General features: G+C 34.7%; 1 long non-coding RNA gene across 2 annotated transcripts; it reads right to left on the bottom strand.

Annotated features, from left to right (window-relative positions):
* Positions 1-5973: 5973 nt before the first annotated feature.
* On the bottom strand, positions 5974-8015 carry LOC127074584 (uncharacterized). 2 transcript variants are annotated; one of them, XR_007786066.1, is made up of 3 exons: positions 7429-7933; positions 6435-6770; positions 5974-6290 (listed from the first exon to the last, which is right to left on the bottom strand). It is a non-coding gene; the product is annotated as an uncharacterized LOC127074584 (long non-coding RNA). The 2 variants fall into 2 exon arrangements; XR_007786065.1 differs by having other exon boundaries at positions 5974-6770; positions 7429-8015.
* Between the last annotated feature and the right edge of the window lie 5097 nt (positions 8016-13112).

The raw sequence follows: 13112 nt of genomic DNA, 5'->3' as shown, positions 1-13112 counted from the left end.
TCCGCCCCATATCACTTTCACCAAAGCAATCTCCTTACCACGAAGCTTCTTCACTTCTCGATCTTCAATTCGCATAGGTGATGTATCAAGCGTCAAATTATCCCGCACTTGCACCTCATCTAATGGAACAACATGCGATGGGTCTGCAATGTACCTCCTCAATTGAGACACATGGAACACATCATGAAGATTATAAAGTGATGGTGGTAATGCAATCTTATATGCCACTTCACCTATCCTCTTGGAAATCTGATAAGGACCAATGAAACGCGGAGTTAACTTACGTGACTTCAAAGCTTTACCAACACCCGTTATTGGCGTAACTCGGAGAAACACATGCTCATCTTTCTCAAACTCAAGAGCCTTCCTCCTCTTATCATGATAACTCTTTTGACGACTCTGAGAAGCCTTCATCTTCTCTTGAATCATCTTAATCTTATCTGTAGTCTCTTGAATCAACGCGGGTCCAACCACAGCACTCTCTCCCGATTCGTACCAACACAAAGGAGTTCTACACCTTCTACCATAAAGAGCCTCAAAAGGTGTCATTCCAATACTCGAATGGAAACTGTTGTTATACGTAAACTCGATCAAAGGCAAGAAACTATCCCAATTCCCTCCTTGTTCCAAAACACAAGACCTCAAAAGATCTTCAAGTGACTGAATAGTCCTTTGCGTTTGACCATCATTTTAAGGATGATATGTCGAACTCAAACGCAACTTCGTACCCAAAGCACTTTACAAACCTTCCCAAAATCTCGAAGTGAACCTCGGATCTCTATCCGAAACAATGCTCGACGGAATACCATGCAAACACACAATCCTCTCGATGTACAACTTAGCAAGTCTCTCCATCGAATAATCCGTCCTCATCGGAATAAAATGAGCACATTTCGTCAACCTGTCCACAACGACCCAAATCGCCTCACAATTACTCGATGTTCTCGGCAAGCCCGAAACAAAATCCATAGAGATACTATCCCACTTCCACTCGGGAATAGATAACGGTTGCATCAAACCAGACGGCTTTTGATGTTCAATCTTTGACTTTTGACAAGTCAAACATGAATACACAAATTCCGCTACATCCTTCTTCATACCTTGCCACCAAAACATCTTTCTCAAGTCTTGATACATTTTAGTAGCACCAGGATGAATACTCAGACCACTTCTATGCCCTTCCTCAAGAATCCTCTTTCTCAAATCCGCAACATCCGGAACACAAACTCGATCACGACACCTCATGATACCATTCTCATCAATCCGAAAGTCACCACCTTTGCCTTGATTAATAAATATCATAACATCGACTAATTTCAAATCTGACTTCTGACCTTCCCTAATCTCGTCAAGAATGCCACACGTAAGCTTCAACATACCAAGCTTAACACACGAATACGTCTCCTCACAAACCAAACTCAAATCTCTAAATTGCTCCAACAATTCAAATTCTCGAATCATCAACATAGACATGTGCAATGACTTCCTACTCAATGCATCGGCTACAACATTCGCCTTCCCAGGATGATAATTCAAACCAAAATCATAATCTTTCAAGAATTCCAACCATCTCCTTTGCCTCATATTCAATTCTTTCTGATCGAACAAGTACTTCAAACTCTTGTGATCACTAAACACATCAAATCTCGATCCAAACAAATAATGTCTCCAAAGCTTCAACACAAACACAACGGCGGCCAACTCTAAATCATGTGTCGGATAATTCCTCTCATGAACTTTAAGTTTCCTTGAAGCATAAGCTACCACTTGCCATGTTTGCATCAAACACCTCCCAAACCCGACAAAGAAGCATCACAATACACAACGAAAGTTTCTAACGGATCCGGTAAAATCAAAATAGGAGTCGTAGTCAATCTTCTCTTAAGCTCTTGAAAATTCGCTTCACACTACGAAGTCCAAATGAAAGCTTGACCTTTCCTAGTCAACTGCGTCAATGGTAACGACAACTTAAAAAATCCTTCAATGAACTTCCTATAATAACCAGCCAAACCAAGGAAACTTCGAATCTCAACCTCACGTTCCGACGGTAAATCACTTATCTCTTCAGGAAATACCTCCGCAGCTTACAAACTATTGGCAATTCTTCAATCGTCCTCTTCTCGTGAATATCCAAAGTTGCCAACAACATAAACAGCTCGGCACCATCTTGCACTGATTCATCAACTTGCTTAGCAGACACAAACCAATCTTCCTTAGCACCAACCTCAGGAAAAATAATCGTCTTCTCCAAAACAGTTAACTAGCCAACACTGCACTCTTGCATGCAACAACATAATGTCCAAGCTCGATACAATTGGAACATCCAAGATAAGCAGACGCTTCTCCCCCACTTATCTCATTCCCAACCTGCCAATGGAAAATAAAACAAGCACCGACAGTGTTCTCACACACATGTCGCATACTAGGGAACAAACCTAATTAAACAACCTGGTCGGACGGACCGACCTGCTCTGATACCACTAATGATATCAGATAAACCAGACAAACAGTATCGATCGTGTCAGATACACAAATCAAATACAACGCGATTGAAAATCCTAACGACTATTGACCAACTGGTTGACCATGCTCTGATACCACTAATGTAACACCCCTTTTTCTACCCCAAAATACTTAACATATAATCAGAGTAAATATGCACACATATAAACAAAAGGGCATCACATCGACGTTTTCAAAAACTAAAAGCTTTCAAAAACCAACATCATTCATCATCAATACACAATACACCTGGTCATTTGAAATAACACATTTCCATTATCATGAATATTCAAGAATATGCGTTCGCAGCGGAAAATAATGAATACTCGTGTATTTCATAAAATGATCCATGTCCCATACCATGACCATCTCTCAATAATCTCTTCAATTAAACATGTTCACAAGTAATACCATAAAACGTGTCCAAATAAGACACGAGTTCAATACTACCAATCTACCCAGTGTTACATGACCAGAGCATTGACTCACTACTTAGTCTCTAAAACAAAGCACCGAAGCTCTCCAGCTAACCTCGAGTGCTACCGTTCACTTACTTCAGCAATACTACTCCTGAGTGTCTGCACGATACTCATGTAAAGGTAACATTCAAACAGAAAGGGTGAGAATTCAAATCATTATGAAAAAGTATAATAAGGCACAATGATTAAATCAACAATTAAAGGAATTCATCACACTTCATATAACCATGTAAATGATATTAACCAATATTTATTTCACATGTTTCAAACATCCATCAAAACTCAAGGAGTATAATATTCAAATCCAATACTATATTCTCAAATATACACATAACTACAATTATCGCATAATCACATATTTTGTCAAGTTATGTACTCAAACATTACCAAATTCAATTACCATATCTAATACACACATAACAATCACAATAATACATACACTCAATTATCACATAACTCTAATGTGACTCAATGCATGACATGTGACTCTATGCATGTGGTACCTCAATGTGAACCCAACATTTCACCGCTTTTCGATTCAATATCTTGAATCCAAGCCACCACGTCTATTTCCAATTAAGGATCAACGTCTGCTACGCCTATTTCAAATTAAGGATCAACGTCTATATGGACCCAACGTTCCACCGCTTTCCGATTCAACATCTAGAATCCAAGCCACCACGTCTATTTCCAATTAAGGATCAACGTCTGCTACGCCTATTTCCAATTAAGGATCAACGTCTATATGGACCCAACGTTCCACCGCTTTCCGATTCAACATCTAGAATCCAAGTCACCACGTCTATTTCCAATTAAGGATCAACGTCTGCTACGCCTAATTCCAATTAAGGATCAACGTCTATCTACCACGCCTATTTCCAATTAAGGATCAACGTGTGCTACCATATGAACCCACAGTTTCACCGCTTCCACTATGAAGCCGACCATGCATGCCATGAATGAATGTACAAATACCAATACATATGCAATTAAGATCATCTCTACCATCTTAACATTCCACATATCACCATAATTCAACTCTATGAATTATCCACCAATGGTACATATACACATTCATAACAATATATCATTCACAATCCACCAATGGTACATATACACATTCATACAATATATCATTCACAATCCACCAATGGTACATAAACACATTCATAATAATATATCATTCACAATCCACCAATGGTACATAAACACATTCATAACAATATATCATTCACAATCCACCAATGGTACATATACACATTCATAACAATATATCATTCACAATCCACCAATGGTACATATACACATTCATAACAATGTATCATTCACAATCCATCAATGGTACATATACACATTCATAACAAATACACCATTCACATAATATCTATTAGAGTCACCTTTCTAATGCTTTAAACCCCAACCCAAATTGATTCACGAGTTGAAAGTTATGAATAAAACTGTGCACGAAGGCGTTACTAAAAAGTTGTTGTTTTCTAAATTATAATTTTCATCTTCTTCAACCCCAAAAAAGTCCATGAAATAATCTCCAAAATTATTTTATTCCTGAAACAAAGTTATAGCCTTCTGTTTCAGCTATCCAACGCTTCAAACGGCACTCAATTTGGACTTACGGATCAAAAGTTATGACCAAAACGATTTCGACAATAAAACGTAAAAAAAAGGCCGCGATTGTGACGGACAGCATGCAGAATTTTCTGCGTTTTTCATCGTTGGAGGACTTTCGGACCTCCGATTTCGATTCCGTAAAAAGACAAACGTTCAGAAAATTATAACTCATACAATACCTTAATTATATAACGTTAATTTTCAGTTTTAATACAATTAAATCACCACAATCAAGGGTACTCATCAAACTTAACAATTCCAAACAACCATACAAAATTAGGGATTTTAACCTAAACAAGTTTCTACCCATTGACCCGATCATACTAACCCATAATAATAAGGATTCCCCCCTTACCTCTTCAATTTGATGGAAATCCTAGCTTCTCTTTTGTTCTTCCCCTCTTCTCCTTACTTTTCCTCTTCTCTTTCTCTATTTTTGTCAAATGATCAAATGAATCCTATTCTCCCTTTCCTCTTACTATTTATATTAATATTCTATTTGGGCTTAAAGCATAATACATCTAATTTAATTAATAAGCCCAATAAGATCTAATATTTAAATGTCTCTATTTAATTCAATTCATTAAACCACTCAATATGTATACCAAGTTAATTAATTCAATTATTTAATTATATCTCCTATCAACTAAATAATTAATTAACACACTAAATCAATTAATATAATCGATTATCATACCACTTAATAACCAATTAATTAATTAACACTCCAAATAAATAAAAATAAAATATAATAATAATAATATAATAATTACTAAAAATTGGGTTGTTACATCTTACACTATTCAAGTATCATGATTGATTCAAAGACCTTGGTTGAAGGGAATGCCTAATGTAACCCTAGTTCAGGAGGATATGGCCCTAAGGTACCTTCTGGCTTGGCTTTCCATCTAATTGGTCTTCAAACCCTAGTTTCGCCCAATTCTTCACCCATTGGATGTTTGACACTCTAACTTGACCAAATCCCTAATAACCTCTTGATTTTGGTTCATTCATGTGGAGTTTTGGTTTGGCTCTATTCATTCGTGCCTAAGGCCATTGGTCCTAGCCCAAGTCTTTGGCCCTATGAACTACCATCCTTTACTTATATCTCATGGCATTTCATTTTTACCTTTCAAATTCCTAGCCCTTAATTTGCTTGGTTTTATCTGGTTAAGCCCATCCTAATCCACTTCAGGACATTCAATGCTTAGTGTTGGCCTAGGGATCTTGGGTTCATGTTCACTATTATCCATTCAAGTCAAATTGATTCATGGTTATTCAAGTCATTCATGTTCATCCAAAGTCATGTTCATAGTTCATTTTGGTCAATTTCAAATCATGTTCATACAAAATCATTACAAGCATAAAAAAAAGTGTCAATCGCATTCATATACATCAAGTTCCATAATAAAATGTTTCACTACATACAAAAATGCAAAAATTACATGTTGACCAAATGTTGATTTTGGTCAATAGTTAACTTTTTGGTCAATTTTGACCAAAGTCAACTCAAACCCTTTTCATCCTAAAAACCCTAAGTCCTATTTCTATTTCTAATGCTAAGGTCGAGTGTTAATCCTTGATCCTTGAATCCTTGCCATGGGTGCTTAATACTCCAAATTTCAACCTTGATCATCATGTTGCAAACCCTTGTGCAACCATCATGTTTCGTGTACATGTAACCTGCAAAAGGGACTCAAGGCAATGCATAATGGAACACATAAAACACTAGCCAAAGGTCTGCAAGGAAATGGAAGAATCCAATTTGATCTACATTAACAAGAATCACAAAACCCTTCAGAATGATGTGAATGCAAAGTTATAAACCTTTCCAAGACCAATGCAGACCAGAAACCTTTCCAGGACCAATGCAGACCGAACCAGATTGCAACAAAAAAACAGGGCATTTCCTATTTTGAGAACCTGCACTAAAGGCAATTCAGTAAAGCACACTAGCCAGCAATACGACCATGACAATCAAGCAATCATATCCAACTGCAACCACATCAAATCATCATTCATATCAAACCTGGCATTTGCAATAGGATAAATGGTCGTGCATAAATCCATTTTTATTTTCAAGTTAACAAAGCAATGTGCATACCTCAAAGCCAATTGGCAAACCTGCACCATCTTCCAAAGGTTAGAATATCAACACATGACCTGTAAAATATTTGAGATGATGGAAAGTTGTTAGCAACTTAGCAGATCCAATTTCTGAAGCTTATTTCCAAGGTGAAGTGTGAACAACCTCAATCTAGATTCGTACTAAAACTGGCTCAATACCCTGGGTTTGGTTTTCTTGCAGAAACATTGGCAAGGTCGATTAAGAGAATAGGAATAAGTAATAAGAGTGCAACTAACACCAGTCAAAATAACTCCAAGTTCAACTTCAAATTCATTTTTTAAATGACACTCAATTTTACAACAAACTAACTCTTTAATCGCAGTTGCATTTGGTTTAAATTTCAAAGTGAATTTGGGTGATAACTAACTAAGTGTATTTCTAACTGAAATTAATTTACAGTTGAATTTCATTAGAAATTCATGCGAATTCCATAACAGAATCTGGGCTATATAAAACCCGTTATCATAGCGCAATTGGCATCGCTTTTTTTCTTGGATCACAGTTGCAAACCAGAATTTTCCCTTTCTCCCTCTCTCACTCAAAGTTCGATTCAAAAACTCCATTGAAGCTTCACCTTGAAGCTTCAAGAAGAGTAAACTAAACCACTTTATTTCACACGATCTGAATCAGAAGAAAGGGTAGAAAACAGATGAAGCAATGATCATCAAAGAGGAATCATTTCGTGAATATTACCTGGTGGCTCAAGAATCTTCTTGCACGTCGTCTTCTCCGATCAAAGTTCACCGGAGTGATTACCAGGTAAAATTCCTCCTCTGTTTGCCACGAGTCAATCACCATTGCATAATACAAATCTTTATCATTGATAACCCCATGGCCTACGTGAGGATCCTCACTTCGACCCCATTTAATTGAACTTAGAGAATTTAGGGTTCTTGACTTAAAATCTCCGATTGAACCGTTTAGAGTTAGGGTTAGAGCTTTTCATGGGTATATTTGAGTTCAAGATGTGGAATAAATTAGGAATCTGGTTTCAATTTGTAATTTCGTGGTGGCTCTGCCGCCGAGGAAGCCTCCGACGCGGCGGAGACGGTAACGAGAGAGAGAAAAATGAGTGGAGGGAGGCGAATGGTCATAAGATTGGAAGTTTATTGGCGTTTGTTTCTGCCTGCGCATCTTGTTATGCTGAATACGTCTTTTTGAGCCACGTGAATTTGGTCTTGGGAACAGACGCGTGACCACTAGTACCTAGGGGAATATTCATTTACCATTCCATGTGGCTGTTTCCTTGGCTTGTGGGTTGATTTTGTTGGGCCCTCATCTGGGCCCAATTCGGTATACACCTCCTCCAAGACCCGTACACCCCTGCATCTGGTATGGATTTGGGCCAACAAGGAAGAAATTTTTGGCCTGAAACCATTTTCTAATTACACACAGATTCCAGAATTGCACCACACTGCTCTTTAGTTAAATACTTTCTAATTCTTTTTTAGACTTAGTTTGGATTATTGTTATTAATTTTGCTTACTTATGCTAATTGAATTTTTAGAATTTTAATTAGATTATTAGGTTTAAATTAGAATTTAAAAAATTTAGTTTAGTTTTAATTAGATCAAATTTAGGATTTAATTAGTTTAAGTGATTTTTAGAATTTAGTTAATTTCTAAACATTAGGTTGAAATTAACTTTAGGACTTAATCAAATTTTTTAGTCTCTTGTTAGAATTTAATTAGAACTTATTCTCTTGGCTCTTAATTGATATTCCATGTAAAATGACCACTTTGTCCGTAGGGGCTTATTTTGTTAATTTAGTGATAGCATTGCATGGTCCTTTAGAAATAACTTTTGAATCCAATTCTAACCCTTAGATTAGGTTTAGCCTAGATTTCCAATTAAAACCTTCCGATTTAAATTCATCAAAAGCAATTTTGATTGACTAAATCCTTTGAAATTGTATAATCACACAGTCTAATTTAAGTGACCAAAATACCCTTGGTCACCTAATAAGACTTTTACGATAAGTTGTGGAGCTCGAAGCCTTAAGTCATATTCTCTTGATTCATTTTTTATGGAAAAGACATTTTGTCATTTTAAGGAGAATACTCAACTAGTCACCCATAAGTATGAGAACTTTGCATCATCATTATAAGGGCTCAAACTTGGATACGGATAAACAAATATGCCACTAGCTCCCATAGATGGAAAAGAATTACCATCAATATTATGGAGATAGGATAATTATATCTCAACTATGGAAATGACTTATGTCTAATACCTTGAGAAAAGTTTTAAAAGGAAAAATACACAAGGAAATTATTGCTTATTGCTTGATCAAAGCTCCCACAAATGGAAATGAATTACCATCAACATTTATGGATGTGGCTATCTTTATTTGATGCCTTAACCTTCATGATGTCTGGATATTGCTCATTGCTTATTGCTTATTGCTTGATCAAAGTCCAAAGGAAAATGAGTTTCTACATGACATTCTTGTCTATTGGATTGCATCTCATTGGTCAGATCTTTTCAACTATTAACTTTTAAATTTGTGCTGAGGATATCCTTTTCATCTCCTCCCACTTCTTAAATTTAAAAGTCTCTCTCTCTCTCTTTTCAAAAACCTTATTTCCTTGTAATTTCAAACTTAGACTTTGTTTTAATGATTAGAAACGTTGGCCTTATGCCATTAAATTTTCAAACTTCTTTAATAAAACAAATTTGTAAATAAACTTAATCATATTGACTTAAGATTTCAAAAGACCAAAAGAACTAACAACTCCATTAAAAATCTTGGGCCTTTTTGTACCTTTTTCTTATTAAACCTTTTGTTAAAAATAATTCACCAACTTTGAAATTTTTACCACGAACTACGAGGTTTTGATCCCTCATTTTTATGTTGGTACGTAGACACAAGTTTGAAGGTTTTGTCAAACACAAAAATATAATCAATGAATTCTTTTCTCATCCCCACACTCTATTTTTCTCAAAACATCTTTTATACCAAACACATATGCACACATAAAAAAGGGCTCCCTAGGAGTACCTAGGACACTTTGGATGCTAACACCTTCCCTCTATGTAACCAACCCACTTACCTGTAATCTCGGGCATTTTATTAGTTTTGATTTGAAAACTTCTTATCTTTGGGTTTTGTTCGTACTTTTCCCTTTTCCTTTGGAAATAATAAAAGTGTGATGACGACTCTGGTTTTATTGACACTAAGTTTATCCATAGCTTGATGATCATGAATTTACTGCTACAAACAGATATTTGCATCATATTGAATGGATTTCCACATATCAACATTCACGGGAAAAAAATGTCATTTATCTCAACTCAAAAGAATGTGGACGAAGCAATATTTTGCATCGTCTCAAGATACAATATCTTATGTTTATGAAAAGGTCTGAAAGATCGTATGACAGCGAGAACTTAGATGTGCGAGATAACCATCTCAAATCCTAGCCTCAGGAGCTCGTGGTAACCACAACATTCCTTTTCCATCTTATTTGCAAAATGATTTGATATTATTGGATATTTTGAGGTTTTTATTGAGAAAAGGTTTACGCGAAAGTCGCAATAAAAGTTTTAATAGATGACGAGAGCTTGGATGAGCGAGATAACCATTCCAAATCCTAATTTCTAGAGCTCGTGGTAACCACCACGTTTCTTTTCCATCTTTATTAAAAAATATTTAATAAGAATTAAGTGTTTTTGAATTTGATTGAAAAATGGTTTGACGTTGGATCAAGCATTTCTAACAACATTCATTCAAGGTTCCATAAAATCATAAAACCCAAGGATATCCACATGCTTCATTCTATTTCTAATCACATACATTCATGATTATTGGTTTCTAACAATAAGATCTTACATTATGAAATATATTCATATCACAATAAAATTCATACATGCACAACGATTAATCATCATCAAATCACATACATTAGCAATCTAAGGCAAAACACATATAACCCAATATCCCCGTCATGAAATTTTCTAGTAACCATTCTAGATTTACAAAAATCTACACTAACTAGAACTCACCTTAAATCAAAAACTGAAATGTGTGTGTGTGTGTGTGTGTGTGTGTGTGTGTGTGTGTGTGTGTGTGTGTGTGTGTGTGTGTGTGTGAGAGAGAGAGAGAGAGAGAGAGAGAGAGAGAGGTGGATGATGATGGTGGTGGTGATAACCTTGCTTCTTTAAATCTTTCCACTCAATAAATCAATTAAAGCTTTTCACATGTAATTCGAGAGATGAGATTGAGCAAGAATCTCTCTCTCTCTCTCTCTCTCTCTCTCTCTCTCTCTCTCTCTCTCTCTCTCTCTCTCTCTCTCTCTCTCTCTCTCTCTCTCTCTCTCTCTCTCTCTCTCTCTCTCTCTCTCTCTCTCTCTCTCTCTCTCTCTCTCTCTCTCTCTCTCTCTCTCTCTCTCTCTCTCTCTATATATATATATATATATATATATATATATATATATATATATATATATATATATATATATATATATATATATATATATATATATATATATATATATATATATATATATATATATATATATCTTTGAGTGAGAACCAAATGTGACTAAAATGAGTCATTTCTCACATTTTGGGAATTTATAGCTAGCCCAAAAATTGACTATATTATGCTTGGTATTTGGATGAAATTACTAACCATGTCATTTTATCTAGTTATGGAGATTAGGGTTTTTGATTAATCTTTCTAATTTCCACATTTGAAGTTAATCCCATATTGAGGTGAAGAATGACACTCTTAAATGAAATTAGGGTATTACAATTATGAGAAAATTTCAAAGATGGACCCAATTATATCATTGTACCTTAAATTGGTGATAAAAAATTTGGACGATGAATCAACTATGGTAGGTTTCAATATTATCAGTAACATGGCCAAAATTTGTCTTTGTAAACAAACCAAAAAATGAGAAGCCAAAATCACACCATTGTGATACTTGGAGATAAAAAATGTATTGAAGTTAAATATACACATTTAAAAAAACTCGTTACAACAAGGTCTAAGATGTTTCAAGAAAAGAGTCAACAGATCTTCGATTATTACATGGAGTTCGGAGAATTTAGGAGTTTGGAGCTTTGATATATGGTCATGTGTTTGAACTATTATCTCCCTTTAAAGTTTAAAACACTTCTTTTTCAATTATAGTTGTGTTTACCAGTTGAAGAACACTTATTTTTGTTATTCATGCCAATGTAATTCAAGATTGTTTGGTGAAGATTTAACCCTGAGTTATTAGTTTATAATGTTGGAACTAACATCTTAGAAAGTGACCATAAGGAAGGTGGAAGGTAATGTCATTCTTGGATTCAATCTATAATATAAGAAAAGAAGATGTTCTAAAAAACCTTCTTATGCTCTTCCCTCTTATTCTACCACATCATCAAATTGAGGGAATTTTGTATCCTAATATTACTTTTTTCAACCGATGATATCAATTTGTTCTATTTCAACTACATGTTTATTCAATTAGGCATTTGTTTGCTAGGTGTATTTCATTTGAAGATGTCACATGCTTCTATTTGATTCTAAACAAACATATACAATTCAACTTTTTCTCTTTTCTCTTCACCAAATATTAGATCCAATTCAAATTTTTTTATTCTTTTCACTTCCCTCTTCTCTCACATCTCTCTCTTCCTCTATCCTTTTTTTTCTGCCCTCTTTGTCTTCCTTTGTGTCTATCATCTTCCTCTTCCCTCCTTCTACTTCATTTCTCTCTTTCTTCTTCTAATATTTTTTGAAAATAAATCTCACTCTCATCTCTCTTGCAAATAAATATCGGAAGCAATTTGTTAAGAAAATGTTTCCATCAAGTCTTTTTTTCTTCTCACCTTCTTTTTTTTGCATTTCCACTACTTCCTTTCTATTTTTTATTACATTTTGTATTATGTACAAGAACAACAAGTGAATTTTTTCAAGTAAGTTCTCAGAAACAACAACATCAATAACACAAGGAAGTGATTTATTTACTTTTTTTTCTTATATCTTCTTTAGTTTGGTTAAACATTTATTTATTTATTTATTTTATTGTCGATTTACCTACGTTTTATAAAAGAATAAAATATTTTTTAGATTAATTTTATTTTCATATCTAAAAAAAGTTATATATAAAAAAAAAGATAGATAAATAAAATATCTAAAAATAAAATACAAATTTAGGAAGAAAAATTATAGAGACAAAGTTAACATTTTTTGTGAAGAGACAACTTTAGTAAAGATAGTGTATTTTTTATTTTTATAATATTTTGGAAACATGATAAAGTTATATTTTATTGTTTTTCTTATTCGGAGAATTTTCTTTTAAAAGAACTAAGTGAGAGTAATTGTTACAGTGACTAATGACTGGGTGGAGAAAGAAGAAATTTTTACGAAAATAACCCAC

The sequence above is a fragment of the Lathyrus oleraceus genome, chromosome 4 (assembly GCF_024323335.1).
Source record: "Lathyrus oleraceus cultivar Zhongwan6 chromosome 4, CAAS_Psat_ZW6_1.0, whole genome shotgun sequence".
Lineage (NCBI taxonomy): Eukaryota > Viridiplantae > Streptophyta > Magnoliopsida > Fabales > Fabaceae > Lathyrus > Lathyrus oleraceus.
Note: the sequence above shows the minus strand (reverse complement) of the source record. Positions and strands in the feature narration are given on the sequence as shown.